This window comes from Palaemon carinicauda, chromosome 20 (genome assembly GCF_036898095.1).
Source record: "Palaemon carinicauda isolate YSFRI2023 chromosome 20, ASM3689809v2, whole genome shotgun sequence".
NCBI lineage: Eukaryota > Metazoa > Arthropoda > Malacostraca > Decapoda > Palaemonidae > Palaemon > Palaemon carinicauda.
Genome location: NC_090744.1, coordinates 71,808,839 through 71,832,219, shown reverse-complemented (window position 1 = coordinate 71,832,219; position 23,381 = coordinate 71,808,839). Strand labels below are relative to the sequence as shown.

The 23,381-nt window shown below is 42.5% G+C and overlaps 1 protein-coding gene across 2 annotated transcripts in view; it reads left to right on the top strand.

Annotated features, from left to right (window-relative positions):
• Positions 1–13,346: 13,346 nt before the first annotated feature.
• The window catches only part of mldr (mitochondrial ribonuclease P catalytic subunit), a 445,834-nt gene continuing 435,799 nt past the window's right edge, over positions 13,347–23,381 (top strand). The window contains exon 1 of one of the 2 annotated variants that reach the window (XM_068344058.1): positions 13,347–13,368. The gene's annotated coding sequence lies outside the window, so the exon portion shown is untranslated. Of the gene's footprint in view, positions 13,369–13,500; positions 13,761–23,381 lie in introns of those variants that run through there. The other variant, XM_068344057.1, reaches the window with a different exon arrangement.

Sequence of the window (23,381 nt, the reverse complement as noted above, 5' to 3'; positions counted from 1 at the left end):
GATTAATTCAGAGTCAAAACAGGATTAGGGGCCACAGGCAGGTTAGTGTAGCACATGTGCTGTAATAGAAATAAATAGCACTAGGGTTAAATTAATTACAAAAGATGACACTTCAGTAGACCATGGTGATGGTGGTGAAATTAATATCTCTAGAAAAGATGAAGTAATTCACTATGTAGGAAAGGATCCCGGGGTGTGGCTTGATTTCTCTGTCGATGATGTGGCTTATTGGAATGCTTGTGAACCCAGTGACTTTCACCATCAACATGGACCATTTGACAAGTATAACCTACATTTCAGTATTGACAAACCAGTAAGATATTTTTTTTTTTCATTTTTTTGCAAAAACAAAGGCCAAGAGTGGGATCTACAAGAAAGAGTAGTTACCATATTCATCATCAACAGGATCAATATATTGTTTTGTTAACAAACTGTTTGTTCGAGAAAATTTCTCTAATTTTGTTACAAGAGAAGTGTTCGGTGACTAGCGAAATACTATTGTAAGTGACAATTATGAAAAAGCACTACTCACCTAGACTTTATGCTAACATACTTAACTTGTAGACAAGGTGCGGGTTTGGGACAACAGTTGAAGAAATAAATTTAAGTAGAGTGTGATTACTAAGAGCATGCCTTGAGGCGTATCATAGATGTTATTAGTACGTTATCCGAACGTGGCTTAGATTTTCGAGGGAAAAAAAAAAGTTTGGATCATTAGAAAATGAATTTTTTCTTTTAGGGCTAATTGGACTCATGAGCCAGTTGGAAAGCCATGCCAGTGAGGGAATAGTAAATCAAGTGTTGCATTGCTGAGTGAAATCTGTAAGCTAAATTTTAAGAAATATACGGACTAGTCTTATGACAACACTGTGAACATGTCTGGGTGTTATAAAGGGATCCAGCAAAAAAAAAAAAAAAAAATGGGGGAATAAACAAGTTTGCCATATCTGTGCCCTGTGCAGTTCATTCACTAAATCTAGTAGGCAGAAATTCTGTTTGCTGCCAGGACAGTTAATTTATTTTCTACAGTACAATTATTCTATTTTTTTTCAGCCTCGACCAGCCGGTGGAATTAAAATTCTTAAAAGTTTCATTGAAAATGAAAGTGTTTTTAACTCCATCTTTGATACGAGATGGGAGGCACATGCTGTGGCAACAGCAACAATTTTTAATTATTTCCGTAAAATTTAGAAGCAATAGAGTGTATAGTAGAGGACCAGTAGCAAAAGGGAGACGCTAGAAGAGCAACAAATAAAATAGCTAATAAAACGGAAGAGCTAGAAATCGTTTTCATGTTAAAGTTTCGGAATGAGATTTTGCAGAATTTTTTAAGAGTAAGTCAAGCTCTGCAAAATGAGGACGTGGACTAAAAAATGTAGATCTGTATGCATCATATGGTGTCCAGCTGTGCAATATACAAGATGGATTTGAACGTTATGAAGCAGCTGCAAAGGAAATACTACCAGATGTTTATTGCAAGGCAGCTACAACTCGCAAACGCATCAGAAAGAAGGTACCCAATGACGGAGATGTAGCCTACCCGATGTATATTTGAATGCCAGAGATAAATTTCGTATCACCACATTTTATACATCTGTTGACGTACTTGAAATAGATAAAAAAGAGGAGATATATCTGGAGAAATAGCAGATATTTTTCTAAGTGATGTACCACTACCACACAATGCCACTTCATCTGTTAACACTGAAAAGTATTCTTATTGCTGTCAAAATCTTATTGATGCTTACCCAGAATATTTCAACATTAATTTTTCGAATGAGCTTCAGCAGGTTCGTTCATATTTTCACCATAGATTCAGTGAAACTAAATATGCATAAACAAGATTCAGTCATGTCGACCTTTGAAAAGTACTTATAGAAGATAACATTGAGAGTGCCTTTCCATATGTGGACATTGACTTTCGTATATTTTTTCTAACATCAATGGTCACAAATTGTTCCGCTATACGCTCATTTTCTCAGTTGAAGTATATTAAAAATCCCATTAGAGCAAATATGCAACAAGGCAGGACTGATGCCTCATCTCTATTAAGTATAGAAGCAAATGTGTTACGCAAGATCAGTCTTATCAAAGACTTTGCAGTTAAAAATGCGGGAAGAAATTGTCAAATTCAAGTGAAAATACATTGTTAGTTTTGTTTGATTTAGATGGATAAAATTGTGTGCGGTTTATTATGTTTGTGCTTCCAATTATACATATGCATATGGGCCATCAAAGTCTTAAGTGCTTAGGGCCTCTAAAGTGCTTAATCCGACCATGGACACAGGGTGTAATAATAGAAAAAGAACTAGATGGTAGGCCTATACTGTACAAAATTATAAAAAGGGTGTTTGAAAAAGTTGCTACCACACCTTATTGGGGGTTAATAGCAGAAAAAGGAATATGGCCAGTTGGAAATAGCATAGTCTAAAATTGTGAAGAATTTTCTTCACTACTATTCTTTCATTCGTATTTTTGGCTCTCTTTTAATAATACTATAGCCACCCCTCAAACGTTCTCTCCTATGTGAAGTTTTCTTTACCAAAACATCGGGAGAACTATTTTAAATCAACTAACCTTATTGACAGTAGCGTACGCCATGCTCGTGACGTCACAGCGTAGATAAGCACAGCAAAAGCCGTAGGGCCCGGCCAGACCAAGCGCGGCTAGCAGCGAGGTTAACGGCAAGAGGTTATGGCGGCAAGAGTTTATGGCGGCAAATTGAAACCTTAGGTATTTTATGTAGGTGGCCAGATAGGAGGCGCGGGAAGCCTCGCGCCTCCTATCTAGCCACCTAGCCTACATAAGATACCTAAGGTTTCAATTTGCCGCCATAACCTCTTGCCGCCAACCTCGCCTGGTCTGGCAGAGCCATTAGGGCTCGGCCAGACCAAGCGCGATGAGTGGCGAGGTTAGCGGCATGACTCGGCGGCAAGCCAGCGACAAAATGTTGGGTGGCCACACTGGAACCGCCACACCTCTCTTGCTCCTCACTCCCAGCTGATAGCCTTCCTAGTAAACATGAGGATGGTGTTTGAGTAGGAAATTACTTCTGATTGAAAATCGTTATTCTAATCTGAACTATAAATTACACAAGAATCTGGATTCACGATTTTAATAAACAGAGAAGGGAAAATAAGTTGATTTTGAAATTAATGTTGCCAGTCTCGTTTGTACGGCGACAGATTTAATGAATATCTGCATATTTCACAAGTCTTTTGATTCTTTGATGGCAACATCCTTCCTGGATTCAGGCTCAAAAAACAAACGTCGAACTATAGACAACCTCAATCTCTCTCTTACCAGGTATTATAATTGCTTCATATATGATAAAGTTCACGAAAAATCATTGTCCCTTTCATTCTAGAATTAACTAGCATTTGCATAAGATATATTGTTTAAATGTACATACGATTCTTTTCACATTTGAAATTTCTCTCTCTCTCTCTCTCTCTCTCTCTCTCTCTCTCTCTCTCTCTCTCTCTCTCTCTCTCTATATATATATATATATATATATATATATATATATATATATATATACAGTGAACCCTCGTTTATCGCGGTAGATAGGTTCCAGACGCGGGCGCGATAGGTGAAAATCCGCGAAGTATTGACACCATATTTACCTATTTATTTAACATGTATATTCGGACTTTTAAAACCTTCCCTTGTACGTAGTACTGTTAACAAACTACCCTTTAATGTACAGAACACTTAATGCATGTACTACAGTACCCTAAACTAAAACAGGCACAAATATTAAAGGCGATTTTATATCATGCGTTTCCTAAACACCTAAAAAGCACGATAAAAAATGGCAACCAATGTTTTGTTTACGTTTATCTCTGATCATAATGAAGAAACAAACTCATTTAGTGTACTGTACACATATATGTATAGGTTAGTTTTTGCATCGATTATATTGATGTACAGTATACAGTATGTTGATTTTGTTATTACCAATGTTTTACTTAATTTTCCTTAGGACTTCCAAATGAAATGTTTTTCTTTATGACGCCACCTGAAACGACGGCGTCATAAAGTACTGTACGCTCAGTAAACAACCACGCTCAGAACAAAGAAGGCATTTAACGCGCATGATGAAAGTGATAAATAATGATATTTACAGTAAAAGCATTTACAAAATATGTTATTACAAATATTATTTACCGTATCTATATAAAATCATACAGTACATACTGTACGTAGCAAAGCAGGAAAACAATTTACGAGAGAGAGAGAGAGAGAGAGAGAGAGAGAGAGAGAGAGAGAGAGAGAGAGAGAGAGAGAGAGAGAGAGAGAGAGAGAGATTGTTTTACGTACGTAAATGTAAATTTTAAACAAAAAAAATATGATAGGCTTTTAAAACCTTCCCTTTAACTTAATGCATACAGTACTAAACTATAAAACAGACACAAATATTAAAATGTTTAAGTAAAAAATAAAGATTGTTACTGTACTCACCACGAAAGAAGTTCAAGAAAAACTTGAATGATGATGGCGATGAATTTGCTGCACAGTAGAAATGATGATGATGAAGCTGATGATGTCTTCTACTGTGCAGCCAATAATACTGTAGTATTTTACGTCTCTTCAGACGGAGGTGTCTTTTCCTGGGACACCTCTTCAACTTCTTCCTGAGACACTTCTTCAATTTCTTCTGAGGGCATTGTGATCGGAAGTTGCTGCCGCTGCTTCTTCTTTCGCAAGAGCATCCTGTAGGGAGCCATGTGTTCATCGATCTTGGTGCAGAATTGTACAGAACGAACCATATCCTCGTCCCACTCTTGCGACATTTCTTTCACCTCATTCGCAAGCTTGCAGAGCTTGGCAAGCCGTTCTAATTTTAAGACCGTTTCTTCGACATTTTCTTGGAACTCTTCCTGTGTTTCACTGTCTTCACTGCCCGATTTCGTCAGGTCTTCGAGGTTTGCGGCCGCGTAACTTCTACTGTCTTTTAACATAGTATCGAGAAGCGTCACCTTCTCAGCAATCGTCATCATCTTTCGGTGCTGTTTAGGCTCACTACCAGCCTTAGTAGAAGCAGAAGGCTTGGGAGGCATTGTACAGTAGGGTTTAACAGAAAGTTCAACTTAAAACAGTCGCACACAGCACAGATTAAACTTCACAAAGTTAAGAACGTCTACTCAGCAATACGCGGAAAGAGAAAGTGAACGATGCAGACCCGCGAGAACTGTGATGCTGGAAGTTGAAGATGCGGGCAAAACACCAATCACAGGCTAGATAACAAAACTTGAGTTTTGATTCGTCATCTATCAGCGCTTGAACCAATCACAACCCGTCTTACAGTACATGGTGCGTTGGTTACTCATAGAAGATGCCCCGCGCATACTGAACGTACGTAGATTAAGTACAATACCGTAATAATAATAAATAATGATAATAATACTGTACAGTAATAATAATAATAATAATGATTAATAATAATAACAATAATAATTTTATTAACAACAACAACAATAATAATAATAATAACAATAATAATAAAAATTTACGTACGTACGCTATTTTACGCCTCTCTCTCTCTCTCTCTCTCTCTCTCTTTCTCTCTCTCTCTCTCGTACGCTTACAGTACTTATTCGAAATGTGATTTTTGCAACAAAGAATATTATTGGATGCAGTACTGTACTACGTACGTATACATACAAAAGATTCATGGAAAAGAAGCACATCCATTACAGTACACACCATTCTAATATGGTATGACTGCATCTGATTTGCGTTTCATGTTCGATTTAATTTTACTACGTACTGAATTATCGTATGATCACATTCTCTTTTCGTGTTTTATTTCTTTCTGTGCTGAATTATATATCATATGTAATGCAATGAACAATCAGTAAGAGCAGATATTACTAATTACAGTATTAATGGAATTACAGGTAACAAAATATCGTATTTGGTTATCTTCAGATTTCGCGGTATTTTCGAATTTTCCGGAAAATCCGCGATATGTATATATATATGGGTTATGGGAAAACCCCGCGAAGTGGTGAATCCGCGATTATCGAACCGCGAAGTAGCGAGGGTTCACTGTAGGCCTATGTATATATATATATATATATATATATATATATATATATATATATATATATATATATATATATATATATATATATATATATATATATATATAACTAAATTGTGATTAAATAGGTTGCAAAGCACAAAAAGGCATAGGCCTACCCACTATTTTCTTACCATCCATTTGCAGTTGATTGCCATAACTTCCATTTATTTCATTCATTTTTGCTCTCCGAAACACCTCCCAATAAATTGTTGATTAGTAATGGCTGGGAATGAACAATTGAACGCGTACCCCTTCAGGAACTGATGAAAAATGGCGTAATTTTGGGTGAAGACACTCGAGCCGCCGCGATTTTTTAAAACATGAAACATAGTCTGGTGGCAACTGCAGCGGCTTGAGGCTTCCCGCGCCTCCTATCTGGCTACCTACATAAGATACTTAAGGTTTCCTTTTTTTCGCGGGAATCTCTTGGCCCTAACCTCGCTAGCCGCGCTTGGTCTGGCCAGGCCCTTAGCGGGCGTTAGGTGGTTCTTTCCTTAAACTACTTGTGTCGAGATTAAATATCAAACTGATTTGAATATACAGTAATCTTAATACTGCTGACTTGAAAGCAGCTTTCATTTCTCAGTACCAATTAAGGTTTGTTAATTTTAAGATGTAGGCCCATCGCACCAGCCCATTGCTAATTTATTATTTAAACTTAATTTTTAGTAAGCCAGAATAGGTAGGATTACTGTATATATAAACTCCCTTGGAGCAGCAAGATTTCTCTGAGTATTTAGTACAAAATCCTGCCTGCTATGCATTCCTTGCAACAATATATTGCCCTGTCCTAAAGTCCCAATATGGCACCTCCACTGGATTATCCGGCGCATCATGACCGTCACTTGTCTTGAAAGGTGAAGCCAGGTGAGCCCCCTCAACGCTCAACCTTAACCTCAGTCCTCACTCCTCAGCCCATTCGTCCGGAAGCAGTTGTGGCTGTCTGACCTACGTGACCGACTGACCAGCCTGTCAGTGGATCCGTGCACCTCTGGCTCACCCCACCCCCTTCCCAAAACTCGACTCACAGAGGAGTCCTGCCGGTTGGAGAGACAATATTCCAAGGAGCCTGGTAAACCATAGTTGCTAAAGTGAAGATTCCTGAGGTGAGCCAGTCAAGAGTGCAAAGTGCAACGATCCGGTCAGCAGCCATTTGAGGACAAAGACTGTCTTGCAGGGAGTGCAGGTACCAAAACGTGGCCACTTAGTTTTCCCCCATTTTTTAGTTTAGATTAACTTTTAACTTGATTAGGTAAAATGGCTATTACATATTTCGGGTTGTGTGCGCTGGGATTGTGTGTTCAGTTTTTTCCATATCATTTTTTGCTTTCGAGACTAGCACAGTCTCTGGGTCACATGGGCCATGTGTCCGACCTAAGTTCAATTATCAATTATTGCAGAAGACCACGAGTCTAATCAATCATATATTTTATTTTATTTGCATTTCCTTTCTTAAATTTTGTGTTGTTCAGATGTCCATTTATTTTAATGGAAATTTGTATAATAAATCAAGATTAGGTTAATTAAACCTTGTCGTATTTCTACTCCTCCATTTATTTCATTATTTCATTGTGACTATTATGCATACAGTATTTAATCTCGGGACACTATATCCGATATTTTAAAAGGAGTAAGTAACTTAAAAAAGGGTGTGTTAGCGAGCGTCTTATTATTGAATATCTGCTTCGAAGGTAAAGATCCGTATATTTAAACATAACTTTACTTTACATCACTGCTCCAATTTTTCTATTGTCTCTAATTACTTAACGTAAGATTCCTGTCCAGCATCTCACTGGGGTCCCTGGGACGGAGCCGAAACAGAGCCTAAGAGTGCAGATAACTATAGACCTGACAAAGCTAGATTAGGCCATTAAATTACTTTTATTTTCACGTGTTCACGTGTGGAGTTCTCAGGCTTCTGGACAGTACAATTACTATATTTGCATTTAAGAGTGAGGGTTAGTAAACTACGTCAATAAAGTTATTAGCTGGGTGTTTGTGCCCCGAATGTAAGTGCTCCTTATTCTCCCCTGTTGATCTTTGAGTAACTGACGTAGGGAGACTTTCCTTGACTAACTAAGTCCCACTCACACATTTAATTAATTATAAAAAATATTCTCCACAAAAATGGTAATGCTTTTTCATAAGATCATATGATAAACAACTAACTAAGGAGACAGTGAAAGACTAAAATATGGGAAATGTTTGGGAAAAAGTATTATAGAAATATGCAACAAATATGATATTGAATTTGAAGAAAGTATAAAAAAAAGTAAAGTGGCAAATGAAATTAAAAGAAAAATAGAAGAAAAGAAAATAGATGACCAAACTGAGCAGAAAAGATTACATAAGAGAACTTAACACACAGGAAGCAGTAATGGTTATGAAAACAAGGCTGAGTATGATAGATTTAAAAGAAAACTATAGAAGCAGGAACAATAAAGATAGGCTTTGCGTGTTGTGTAGTGAGGCAGATGATACAATGGAGCATGTGTAGCTGTAATGAATTAAGAAAATTTAGAAGCAATGGCATAGAATTAGTGAGTTTAGATACACCCTACTTATTGACTTTGACGGCTGTTTTTTCCAGTCCTATACAGCAGGGGAAGCCTACTCTCTACAGGACCTCCACTGTCATTTTATCTTGTTCGTTCAGAGTATCAACATTTCATATCACGTTTTGCTCATTTACCGTTAAATCGTCACTGTCAAAGGGCGCAAAGAATAAGAAAGTCTTCAGTTTCCTCTTGAAAGCCTTAATATCTTCAGTCATTCTGGTGACTCGTGGGACCTTATTGTATAGTCTCGGGGCGGCATATTTAAAGGGTCTGCCTACGGTAGACATATATTTAGGTTCCAATAGTTTGAAACCATCTTTAACTATTCTCGTGGTAACACGATTTGTTGGCTGTTCAATATGCAGCAATTCCCTTAGGTATTTTGGACAACAGGTTGTGATAACTTGGTGGGTTATTGTGCATTATTTTAAATTCAATTTTCGCTTTAATCGGCAGCCAGTGTAAATTAATTAGTCTAGGGGTGATCCTTTCTCTAGGTGTGTCACCTTTTACCAGTCTTGCTCCACTGTTTATTCATCACCATCATCTCCTCCTACGTCTATTGACGCAAAGGGCCTCGATTAGATTTTGCCAGTCGTCTCTATCTTGACCTTTTAATTCAATACTTCTCCATCCATCATCTCCTACTTCGCACTCCGTAGTCCTCAGCCATGTAGGCCTGAATCTTCCAACTCTTCTAGTGCCTTGTGGAGCCCAGCTGAACGTTTGTTGAACTAATCTCTCTTGGAGGAATGCAAAGAGCATGCCCAAACCATCTCCATCTACCCCTCATCATAATCTCATCCACTATAGCACTCGAGTTATCTCTCTTATAGTTTCATTTCTAATCCTGTCCTGCCATTTAAATCCCAATATACTTCTGAGGGCTTTGTTCTCAAATCCACTAGATCTATCGGAGATTGTTTCATTGTCATACCATGGTTCATGTCCATAGAGTAACACCGATCTCACTAAATTAATATATAGTCTGATTTCTATATGTAATTTTAGGCGATTTGATTTCAAAATTTTATTTAACCCAGCCATTATTTGATTTGCTTTTTTCAACCTTTCACTAAACTCTAATTCTAAAGACCCTGTATTGGAGATCATAATTCTTAAATACTTAAATGATTCTACCTCATTAATCCTTTCTCCTTCCAATGATATTTCATCTTCCATTGCATACTCCATTCTCATCATCGCTTTCTTTTTTATATTTATTTTCAGTCCAGCCTCGTGTGACATTTCATGCATTCTGGTAAGCAAGCATTGAAAATCCTGTGGTGTTCTGCTAACAAGAACAGCATCATCAGCATAATCTAGGTCTGCTAAATTCCTATCGCCATCCAGTACAATCCTTCTCCACCATCTCTGACTGTTCTACGCATTAAAAGATACCCGAGGGTAAACAACATAAGTGACAACACATTCCCTTGGAGTATTCTGTTGTTCAATGGAAATTATTTTGATAAGACTCTATTAACATTAACTTTGCACTTGCTATGCTTATGAACAGACTTAATCAAATTTACATATTTAAGAGGAATTCCATAATAACGCAGGGCACTCCACAAGATTGGCCAGTGCACATTATCAAAGGTTTTTGCATAGTCCACAAATATCATCAAATGTGGTTTCTATATTCCACGCATTGCCGTACAACATGTCTCAAAATGAAAATTTGATCAGTGCAACTTCTGCCTTTTCTGAATCCTGCTTGTTCATCTCTCAGCTTTTCATCAGTCTTACTCTCCAGTCTCTTTAGAATAAGCATACTATACATTTTCATAACAACTGACGTGTTATACCTCTGTAATTGTTGTAATCAGCCAGTTCTCCATTTTTTTTTATATTCACCAACACTCTTAACTCCCATTCATCAGGTTTTGCCCCTTCGTGCCACATTCTACAAAATAATCTTGTAAGTAGTCTGGGACTCTGGGAGTCACTTCATTTTCGGCCAGTATCATCTCGGCAGTTATTCCATTGCATCCGGGGCTTTCCATCTCTTTAGTTTTTTTAGGATAGCTTCGACTCCGAACACACTGAATTCATTCATGGGCACATCAAGGTCTTCATCAGCTTCGGGTATATAAATCAAACTTTTCCCTTCGTATCTCCTATTCATAACCTCACTAAAGTGTTCCACCTAACGTTGTCTTTCTTCATCTTCTATTCCTGTAACAGAGCTATCTCTCTCCTTGATCTTGATGGGCATATGCTTCTTCTTCTTTGTCCCAGTCGAGATTTCATTAATAATTCTATGAGCAATTCTTACACCATTACCAGTTCCTGAATTCATAGCATAGTCAGCCTCATATGCTTTACTGTCTAAATATTCTCTCCAGTCATTCCTGTCTTTTCTTTTGACCTCACTATCAATACTGGGATTCTTAGCATGCTCTACCTTGTCATTTTCATAACTTCCTCGAAAACTTTCAACAATCAATTTCTATCTTTGTCTCCTTTTTATAGTATCTCAAGTATCTTTGATATCCATGGCTATCTGTTTGTAACTGCGTGTCCCAAGACTTCACTACTAACTGACTGACATGTGTTCTTAATATCACACCATTCTTCATTAATTGTCTGTTCTTCGTCTCTTAAAGTCTCTAAAACTGCAAACCAGTTTCTACATTCAATTGCAAATGTTTCTCTGTGCTCTTCTTCTAAAAGCTTAGTTGTATCAAACCTAGGTATTCTATCTATCTTTCTGTTAGGTGCTTTCAGTTTTAATTTCAGTGTGGCAATGGGAGCTGGTGATCATTATCAATATCTGCACCTTTATAGCTTCTTACATTTCTCAGAGCCTTCCTTTTCTCTTTATTAATGCCAATGTGCTATATCTGATTTTTGTAATTGCCACATGGTGAAGTCCATGTATACTTGTGGATGTTCTTTTGTTGAAAAAGAGTACCTGCAATGACAAGATTGTTTGCTGAACAGAAACTTATGAAATGTGCTCCATTTTCATTTGCAACTTCGCCATGACACTCGACACCCATCACATTCCCTATCCCTTGGTTATTTCTTCCAACTTTAGCATTGAAGTCACCAATCACAATTTCCATATCTCACTTTGGGATCTCATCTATTACCCTCTGCAGTTCTTCATAGTGTTCATCTTTCCCTTTTTTTCCTTTCTTCAGGGGAATCATTTGTTGGGGCATAGCAAACTATAATACTCATATTACACTGCTTTGATTTGAACTTTGCTAGTAACAATCTACTATTTACTGATCATCACTTGGTTAATGGCTTTTCTGCTCTTGATGTCATGACAATTCCTACCCCTTCTCTTCCAACTCCATCTGATCTTCCTGAGTAGATATATATATTGCCTTTGTCTAAAGTTTCCTTATCAATCCCCTTACAACGTGTTTCAGTTAGGGACAAGATAATCCAAACTATATTTCATAAATTCACTCTCCTCTTGCTGTAACTTCCCAATTTGATTCATGGTTCTAGCATTCCAATCACCTATTTTCAATTTTTCTTTTGCATTTATAAACCAGGAGATTCTTAGCAGCCTGCTAGGCCCAGGAATGGTGGCTATTCTGTCATCTACTCTTTCCATGACTGACTAAATCTATAGAGCATTCATTGGCTAGATATATCAAAAGGATAGCCAGTTCCTTGTGATGGGCAATGCCTATCTAACAAATGCAAGCGACCCCTGCTGGTCAATATTAATTCTAGTAAGATCAATCGCCGGGCATCAGGAATAGATGCCGAAGAGACACTTTGTCCATCACCTTAAACCTAATCAGTCACCCTGCTGCCTGGTTCCTGGTTCCTTATTACTCACTCCGCAAAATAAGTTTGCGGGCACTCTATCTCTTTATAGATAGGTGCAAAGCTTCTAAGCTAATTCCTATTATTGTTATTAAGTTTATATCATCTGTGCCCTAAACAAATTAATATCATAATGAGGTTCTCAATCTTTACTTTTATTCCCTTCTACTTTGAAATTGGATAGGATAACACCTTTCTATCATCAGTTTTGGTAACCTGTTGTGGTAATCAGTTTTGGCTTCTTAAATTCTTCTTTTATAAGCATTGCCCTATCTATAAATGCAGCCAGATCCCTGCTAGGATTTTTCAGCGTACCTAAACTTATTTCTACATTCTTTAGCTGTTCTAACTTTGGGCATAAAAATAAATGTTCGGTAGTGTCTTCTTCCTCTTTGCATAAATCACACAAATTGTCATCATATTTTCCCCTGAAATTTGCTTTTAAGTTGAGCATATTTAATCTTGCTTTCATCACAAGGGATGCCTTGCAGCCTTATCCAGATACATTTCTCTGATATAAGGCAGAGGGCCATTTCCTTTAATAAATTTTAATTTTTTCATTATTTTCTTTTTTTCTTCAATAGTTTCTTCTATTTTTTCTATAATTCTTTTCTTGATTTCTTTTTTCAGGGTCCTTTTCCCCCAACTTCTTATTTCTTCCACTTCCATCCCATATTTAATGCAGATTTCTTGACTTCATCGAGATTTATGGGGTGGGAGTGGGCGGGGGGTGGGGGTGGGCGGGGGCTGGGGGGGGTGGCATTTCATCCACACCTATGGGGTGGGAGTGGGCGGGGGGTGGGGGTGGGCGGGGGCTGGGGGGGGGTGGCATTTCATCCACACCTATTTATTATATTTTGTCATTTCTTAAGTTGTACTTTTGATAAATTGTAACAGATGGAGTTGCAGTAGTCAATCCTGGTAAGAACACAATCACAGGTTTCTTTACAGAATATTCATGCAGGTACTTTTTTTTTCTTATAAAAGCAATGTTTTTGAGATGATAACCAGCAGTTTTTACTACATTGTTTATTTGGTCATTGAGAAAGAAGTTACAGTAAAAAAATACGCCCGATATATTATACAGGGCCTGGAAGTTAGAATTAAAAGTATGTAAGCTGTGCTGTCTGTGTAGGAGGTAACTAATGCCAATGAATTTTCTGCAAATGCAGATTGCAGCACTTTGCACCTACCTTCTAGTAGTGTGCCCATAATCATCGTGTTGTGGAGAGAGCAACGAGGAACATAGAACCTAACACTTATCAGCAGAACTTAGAAGAACAGCTAAAAAAGTTGGTTGGGCTTACACTAAGGTATATGTCATTAGCCAGCGTCATGTTTTGTGTTTATATTTTTTGTTTAGCCCAAAATAAGCTGCTTCCCAAAAACTTTTACATGACAAACAAATCTCGTGATATGTGGGTTCGTAGGTATTCACTGGGCTAATCATCATAATCTCCTCCTTGACCTATTGACCATTTAGAATATATTTACACGTTCACCTCTCGGTAATATGACATTTCAAGTATTTCTATTAATACAGTCTTGCTCTTTTTAATGAACTTTCTTCCATGCAATCATTCTCGAAACAGTTCGTTGTTGCGTAATATATATTTTACTTTATCTTCCCATAATAATAATAGAACCTAATATTACACAGAAAAATAGGGCAGGGTGCTTTAGGATGGTTAAATTAAGTAAAGTTAAAATGGTAATTTTGTATATTATTCCATGCTAATGTAACCTAGGAAAAAAACTAATGTTTCTTACAGAGAAAATTACGATCTCTTCAAAAATGACACTCGTTTCCGTCGCAAATGAATAGTTTCAGAAATATATATACATCTATATCCTACGATAATGGGGGACCCCCAGTGGGAACTCGGGGTTTTGGGTGGGGAAAACATACTGGGGAAACAAAATATAATTGTTTTCCTATAGTAAATAACGTGAATTAAGCGAATTTGATGTTCATTTCAATGGGAAACAAACAGATCAACCAATTCGGATAACTTTAAGATGCACGGTGTCACTTCTCTTACGAACGAACGATAACATTAGCAACGTTACCAATAATACACAGTGTTACCAACGTTGACGTATGGTACACAGAGTTACCAACGGCACGTTGACATTACTAAAGATAGTAATGATAGATATTTCCATAATTTAAATAATTTCTCCATATAAGTTTTACTCAATATATAAAATGTACAAAAAGGGCACAGAACCTAACAAACCCACCTAACCTAGCCTAGTAGTATGACAGGTCACAAAATAACATTTGATCTACATCGGACGTTGGCAGCACTGGTTACTGTATTTTTTCATGACACAATCTTTGTAACGGCGCCTCCAAAGTTTATCCAGATATACTGTTTTGTATTTTCCTCCTGTTATTATAATTTCAAGAATGTAATGTATAGAGAAGAAAAGGCTTGTTTTACGTTTATATATCGATTCCCCAGTATGTTTTCCCCACCCAAAACCCTGAGTTCCCACTGGGGGTCCCCCATTATTGGAGGATATAGATGTATATTTATTTCTGAAACTATTAATTTGCGACGGGAACGAGTGTCATTTTCGAAGAGAGCGTATTTTTTTCTATAAGAAACAGTAGTTTTTCCCTAGGTTACATTAGTATGGAATAATATACAATGAAACCGTTAGAATGGGAGCCTTTGTAGGGTGACGGCCAGATCCCGTAGAAAACGGGAATATTCTGAACTGTGGCCGTCGTTCTAAAAACGATTTTGGCGGGAGAAGCTAACTTTAAAAACCCACCTAACCTATGCTAAAAGCCGTATCCTTACCCAGAGGGGCTTCGCCCCCCCGGACCCCCCCCCCCCCCCTTACACAACAGTTTCCTTACCTACGAGTATGACGGGAGAAGCTAACTTAAAAAACCCATCTAACCTATGCTCAAAGCCCTGTCCTTACCCAGGGGGGCTGCGCCCCCCCGGACCCCCCCCCCCCTTACACAACATATTTAAGATCCAAACGTTTTTATTCTATACAAGATAACAGTCGGAGCGATAATAAGCAAATTAGCACGCTTGGCTGTAGCGCTACAAACTACCCTTAGAATGTACATTTAACTTATTTTTTTTTTTTTTAAGTGTCACCCAACCTCCTGCAAATGTCCTCCCTATTTTCTATTGTGACTGCTGTCAAAGATATATTTGAGTTATTGGGAAATTAATGGGATATTTACTGATGAAAGATATCAGGTTGTATGCATGATAGCGGCCACATGTATGTATTATTATGGCTAACTTAGAATATGGCAGTGTAAGGGGGGGGGGGGGTTGCAGGTGGGTGTTAGACCACCGTTAGGTAAGTAGGTTAGTACACGGCTTGAAGGTTAGGTTAGGGGGGAAAGTTTAGGTTAATTGATGGGTTTCAGTTTCCTCAGTATATTTAATGGTAATTCTATACAATAGCTCTGTCAACAAGTTATCAAATCTAATTATTTTCACTTAAAAGAGAGAAATCCAAGGTTTTGTTTGATACTTAAATCTAAGCAGTGCTAGGTCTAGTAGTGGTTTAAAAATTAGAATTAAATTTGACCCTCCTGAAAAAAAAAGCAAGTTCCTCGACTTCATAACTCTCTCAAATTCTTCTTCAGACTGAGCTCTCGTTTGTTCGTTTGTACGTTAAAAACATAGATTACGTCATTATTACATCTTAGACTGTATTCTACGTAGCAAGATGTCACCAAAACGTCATAGTTTTTAACCAATGATGATTATTCACATATTACTTGGGACTAGCATTTCAACAAAACTAGAATCACTTGACTTGAATACCCAATCAGGTGATTGTTAACACTTTTCACACAATTTCCACCGTTATTTTTTCAGTCTTTGAGAGCCATGGAGCGTGTGAACCTTGAACTTCTGGTGCGGTTTCTCGTTTACCATCTGCTTTGACATCAGTTTCTATTGATTTTCTCCCAAGTTCTTGTCTCAATTGTTATTTAAATTATAAAGATTTTGTTTTGCATTATTGTGGTAACATCGAAAGAATAATGAAGTACTACCAAGACCACAGTGTTATTAAAAGTGAAAGTGACACCATTTGCCTCACCTGTGGTTCTAAGTGCTGACTTGATATTAACAAAAAAGCATTTCCTTGTGACAGAAGGCATGTTGTATTGAAAAACAAGTAGAAAGTGAAAATAGATGTAGTTTTTACGTATCCATTTTTAAGGGATCTTGGTTTGAAAAGTCATTTAGACATAGAATCTAATTTTTTACTTGAATATAATTATAATGGTGTTAAATTTAGTTATAAAACTGTTGAAAATGAATTAAGAATTTTTCACAAAACTACAAATGATTGGTGCTCATTCATTCGTGAGGTTATTGTGCATTGAGTCTGAAAGGTGAAGGTCACCTTTACCCTCCAACCTAAGTAGCCTAAGTACATAAAGGGTTTTAGGCTGTCTTATATTTAATATGCCTGTGTAAGAGGGGGATCGCTGGGGGCTAACTTTCCCCACCCCGTGCTAGGTAAGGATATGACTATGAGGTTAGGTTAGGATAGGTGGTTGGTTTAGGTTAGCTGGGGGCCTTGTTTATTGCTAATTCTACTTGTGTCATTTATGTCAAAATGGATTCTTTTATTCATACACCACCCAAAAACCGTAGTTGTTCCGTAACCGAAATACAAACCACGCTATTTAATTAGGGTATTACTTTCGGCGTAGCTGAAATGACGAGCCATTAGATTTTTAACGAGGGTTTACTACCCCCTCGCTAGTTAGCGAGGGAGTAGGGGAGGGGTAGCTAGCTACCCCTCCCCCCCCCCTCACACACCGGTGAGTAGGTCGCTTTGCTTTTGGCTCGGGTGATGAACAGACGTGTCTGCTCCAACCCTCGCTTATTGACAGCCTTAATCTTTTTTGCTTTTTCTTTGCAGTGTGTGATTGGAAGTTGGCCTCTACCATTATGCGGAAGTGCCCCGGATTACCTGACCGCCCTTGTGGTACATATATGTCGGCTGTCGAAACGAACCCTCACACCTTATGTCCGTTCTGCAGGGGCCAACGGTGTGATAGAGACAAAGTGTGTAGTGAGTGTAGGGAGCGGTCTACTTCCCAGTGGCATAGGTTTTCCCAGTGCCGGTAGAAGTCCAAAAGGGATCTTTCTTCTTTCAAGGGTTTCCTTGAAGAAAGAAAATTCCAAGGACTCTTCTTCCGTAGCCCGAACCTCCTCCGAAACTCCCGCTCGAACGGTCTCTTCCAAGAGGCCGTCGAGTGGTAGCGTAGGTCGTTCTTTTGTTGACCGACCTCGGGGTTCGGGAGAGGGAGTTGCCTCCCATAGTGAGGCAGCTCCTCCTCCTCCCTCGGGGGAGGATTCATCTATTAAGACTGTTGCTATTGATGATTCGTTGCAGCTTTGGGCTTCCTTGGGGCTTAAGGGCTTGCCCTCCAGGGAAGCCCTGTTTGACTTGATCCAGTTGGGGGCTGCTGTCAAACAGTCGCCGGCGGTAGCAGAGGTTGACCCTCTGTCTATCGTCGACGTTGTTGTAGCAGGGGCCTCCGACGAGTTAGGTCAAACCCCTGCCTTGGTTCCCGATGCAGCTGAAGGCTTAGTTCCCCCCTCCGAACATCCTTTGAGAGAGGAGCTAAGTCCAACGATCTCTCCTGCAGGTGATTCTCGCCCTCAGGGGAGTTCACTGACAGAGACTCCTCTTCGGAGGACTGACGATGGTCTGCCTGCTGCCCCCAGAGGACGTATCCGTCGAAAGGCTCGCCCTCCTCTTCGCCGTAGAGGCCTTCCTTCTCCTCACAAGGGAGTTAGGAGGCGCCTCTTCGGCTCTTCTCCGTTGCAGTCCCCCGCAGAGGATCCTCCTCGCTGTGCACCGACTGTTGCAGTTGCATCCTTGGACCTCTCTGCTGGTCGTTCTCCTTCACCTGCCAGACCTTCAGACCTGCCGTCTCTGTTCCTGGCTGCTGACGCGCTTTGGGCGCCCACACATCCCATTTTCCAACGGGCACCGGTCCCTTCGGGGCAAAAGGGGCTTTCTCACAATGTGAGCAAGTCCCTTAAGTGCCAGGTATCCCCTGCGCTTCAATTTTCTCCTGCGTGCTCGTGCGCAGTTGCGTGCAAGCGCTCGCCTGCGGTGAAGTCCTCTCTGCTCAGAACTTCATCCTCGGAGACAACGCCCCAGAGACCTTCTGCAGCTGAGACTATTCGCCATCGCTCTCCTGCTTGCCAGCGCTCTTCTGCTCGCCAGCGCTCACCTGCGCACCAGCGCTCTCCTGCGCACCAGCGCTCTCCTGTTCGCCAGCGATCTTCTCCTCGCCAGCGTACAACTGCTCGCCCTTATCTTGATGCGCGCCCCGCGCGCCCACGATCTCCTGCTCGTCAGCGCTCTTCACCTGCGTGCCAGCGTTCGCTTGCACGCCATCGTTCGCATGCGCGCCCACGATCTCTGGATCTGAGCTAAAAGAAGGAAAAACCGAGTTTCTCCTTCTCTTCAGCGTTCGCCTACGCGCCATAGGACCCCGCCAGCTCGTCAGCCATCGCCTACGTGCCATTGCGCGTAGACACCAGTTCCTGCTGTGCGCCCTCCTGCACGGCCACGCGCTAGGGGTAACACCCCTGCTTGTGGACGCTCGCCGAGATCCTGTGCGCCCACGCGCTCGCGAACAATCTCCATCGCGCGTACAAACGCTTGCACTCCCGCCTGTGCAACCTGCTTCTCCAGATCGCGCGACTGCGCGCCCCGCGCGCCCGCGCGCGCCATTGCTCGCCAGCGTGCCAACGCGCCCTCTCGCCATCTCTGAGATCTCTTACGCGCCCGCGCGCACACTCACCTGTGCGCAGTCGCTCGCCTACACGCCTACGCGCCATCGTTCGCCTGCGCCTCATCGCTCGCCTGCGCGCCATCGCTTGCCAACGCGCTATCGCTCTCCCGCGCACCCTCGCCATCATCCCCGCGCGCACGCACCCGCATGCGGGCGACTGATCGCCCGAGTGCGATCCTAGTAGGGTATTATCGCGCGAGCGCCAGCGCGATCCCCAGCGCGATCCCCAGCGCGTTTCTCATTGGGAGGCACAATGCGAGCCTACAGGAACGAGAGCAGACAAGTCTTCAATACGTTCCCCCACCCCCCCCCGCAAGCGCAGGCTAGCCCGCTCGCAGGAGGGAGGGAAATCGCCAGATGGGTCCAACCTCCCTCTTCTTCCCTTTCCTTTTCAGGCAGGTCCAGCAGTCGTGTCTACTCCAAAGGATCGCCCAATCCCCTTCCCTTCAGAGGGAGTCTCTGACAGCGCTGCTGTCAGTAAGCAGCCATGGTTTGGATCCCTCATCAGAGCTGTCGTGCAGGTTGTCCAACCGGCCTTCGCTGAGATGGGTCTCAAAACTATGGCGGCTCTGACCCCACTGAAGAGGAAGAGAGGAGTAGAAACCGTGGTAACTTCTCCAAGGGTCAAGCTGGCTCCTCGGACATCCTTGAGGAAGGCTCCCTCTCCCCCCCGGACATTTTCTCCCTCTCCCGTGGACGAGCATTTTCTGTCCTCAGGCGAGTCTTACGAGGTGAGGCGTTCTCCCATCGCACCAATGGGAAAAACCCCACCTCGCGCTGGAGAATCGTCCCGGGTTGGAGCAGAGAAGAGCCCTCAGATGTCGTCGTTGGAGTCCTGTATTCCTCCCAGGAGGGAACCCAAGGATTCCAAGACAGTCCCCAAGTCATCCTCAAGGATCCGTCCAGAACCTACAAGACCTGCGGAGAACGTCCACGTGTCCCTCCAAGAAGAGCCTTTGGGGACGGGAGACTTCACTGCCAGTTCTCCAGGAGGGGAGCCACAAGAGTCAGAGCATGCCTTTTGGCAAGTCTTGACCCTGATGAGGCATCTCAACAGGATTCCCGATCCTGAGATTCCTTCTCGCGAGGGCAAGGACACGGTCCTGGACCGAGTCTTTGGCACTCAGAAACCCGCTAAGGCCAGTGCAGCTTTGCCCTGGTCCCAAGGGGTGAAGAGTGCCAGGGATAAGGTCGAGGGCCAGCTTTCCGAGCTCGCCTCCTTCAGCCGTTCCACGGCTGGCAACAAACTCCTCCCGCCTCCTCGCGTCCAACAGAGGAGGTACTTCGAGATCACGGAGGAGGCTTGTTTAGCTCTTCCCCTGCACCACTCTGTGGAAGAGCTTACCAAGGGACTCCCTCTTGAGAGACACTCTAGCCGGCAAGTGACTTTCTCGGCGACAGAGATCATAAGCCAGAAGAAGGTCGCGAAGTGTGCCATGCAGGCTACTTCATGGCTTGACATCTGGCTGGGATCTCTTGGCATCCTGTTGCGATCCGAAGATTTGTCTAAGGAGAGCACCAGGAAGGCCCTGGAGACCTTCCTCCTCTCGGGCACCCGCACCATTGGGTTTCTGGCCCACCAAGTCTCGAACTTGTGGGCCAACTCAATCCTGAAACGTCGTGATGCGGTGGCAGAGAGGTTCCATGCGAAGGTCCCAGCCGTCGAGGTCACCAGGCTCAGACATACTTCCCTTCTAGGGAAGAACCTGTTCGAGCCTAAAGACTTGGAACAGGCAGCCGAGAGGTGGAGGAAGTCCAACCAGGACTCCCTCCTTCATAGGGCTCTTACATCAAAGCCCTATAAACCTGCGGCACCTCAACAACCTCGCCCGTCCAAGACAACGAAACCGGCTGTAGCAGCGAAGGCAACGGTGTCGAAGCCCTTTCCTGTCAAAGACAAGAAAGGCAAAAGGTCCTCCAGGGAAGGAAAGAATCCTAGAGGGAGCGGCCGAGGCTGCAAACGCTAGGATTGGCAGTCCCCCTGCATGTCCACCAGTGTGGGGATGCCTTCAAAGTTGCGCAGATAGGTGGCAGCAACTCGGGGCCGATTCCTGGACGATTTCCGTAATCAGTCAGGGATATCGCGTCCCGTTCATAACATCTCTACCTCCCCTGACAGCGGATCCAGTGTCGTTGAGCTCCTTTGCCATGGGATCGGCAAGGGGCCAAGCCCTACGGGCAGAAGTCCAGACCATGTTAAAGAAGGGCACTCTCCAGGAGGTTGTTGACGGTTCCCCAGGCTTCTTCAGTCGACTCTTTCTTGTAAAGAAGGCGTCTGGAGGCTGGAGACCAGTCATCGACTTCTCAGCCCTGAACAGGTTTGTCAAACAAACCCCGTTCAGCATGGAGACGGCGGACACGGTCAGACTTGCGGTGAGACCACAAGACTTCATGTGTACACTGGACCTGAAGGACGCGTACTTCCAGATCCCAGTCCATCCGTCTTCAAGTAAGTACTTAAGACTCAGCCTAGACAACAATATCTACCAGTTCAAGGTGCTGTGTTTCGGTCTCTCCACAGCACCCCAGGTATTCATCAGGGTGTTCACACTGATTTCTTCGTGGGCACACAGGATCGGCATCCGTCTCCTCCGTTATCTGGACGACTGGCTGATCCTGGCAGACTCGGAGTTGACCCTTCTTTGACACCGAGACAAGCTTCTGGGACTTTGCCAAGATCTAGGGATCATAGTAAATCTCGGGAAGTCTTCCCTGCTTCCAACTCAACGACTGGTATATCTAGGCATGATCTTGGACACCAATCTCCACAAAGCCTTCCCATCAGACGACAGGATAGCAAGGCTGAGGAGGGTCGCAGTTCCTTTCTTCAGATGAGAAGAACTCCCAGCCCAATCGTGGTTACGTCTCCTCGGTCACCTTTCTCCTCTGGCCCGTCTAGTTCCAAATGGTCGCCTCAGGATGAGATCCCTGCAATAGCGACTGAAGTCCCGGTGGAATCAAGGACACGATTCCCCGGACATCTTGGTGCCAATGGATCCTGCGGAACGGACGGATCTTCAGTGGTGGTTGACAGAGGAAAACCTACGAAAGGGAGTGGATTTAATGCTGTTTTCGGACGCCTCAAAAAAAGGGTGGGGGGGCCGACGTTCTGAACCACAGGACCTCAGGCCTATGGTCAGAATTAGAAAAGTGCCTCCACATAAACCTGCAAGAAATGAAGGCTGTGTATCTGGCACTTCAGCAGTTCCAACAATACCTGGCGGGTCACTCCGTGGTAGTGATGAGCGACAACACCACGGTAGTGGCTTACATCAACAAGCAGGGAGATACCTTTTCAGAGCAGCTATCCCATCTTGCAGTAGAGCTACTGAGATGGACCGAAGTCCACTCGATTCCACTATCAGCTCACTTCATTCCAGGCAAGAGGAATGTGCTCGCCGATAGTCTGAGCAGGGCATCTCAGATAGTGAGTACCGAGTGGTCTTTGGATTGTCTAGTAGCCAACAAAGTCCTGACTTTGTGGGGTTCCCCGACGGTGGATCTGTTCGCGACAGCCTTGAATTTCAAGCTCCCGCTGTACTGCTCCCCAGTCCTGGACCCCAAGGCACTCTGGCAAGATGCCTTTCAACAACGGTGGGACAACATCGACGTCTACGCCTTTCCCCCGTTCTGTCTGATGAGAAGGGTACTCAACAAGACCAGAATATCGGTCAACCTTTCGATGACCTTAATAGCTCCGCTATGGCATCACGCAGAGTGGTTCCCGGACCTTCTGCAACTCCTGACGGAACTCCTGAGAGAACTTCCTCCTCGACACGAGCTACTCAGACAAACACATGCTAACATCTTCCACAAAGCCGTAGCATCGCTACGACTTCACGCCTGGAGACTATCCAGCGTCTCCTCACAGAGAGAGGCTTTTCGCAACAAGTGGCTGTCAGGATGTCTGGACACCTGCGAAAGTCATCCTCAGGGGTCTACCAGGCAAAGTGGAGAGTCTTCTGTGGTTGGTGTCATGGAAGGGGTATCTCTCCACTCGATGCCACTATTCCAGCAATAGCGAAGTTTCTCGTGTATTTGCGGGAAGAAATGCGCCTTTCAGTCTCGGCAGTGAAAGGCTATCGCTTAGCCTTAAGTCTTGCCTTCAGGCTCAAAG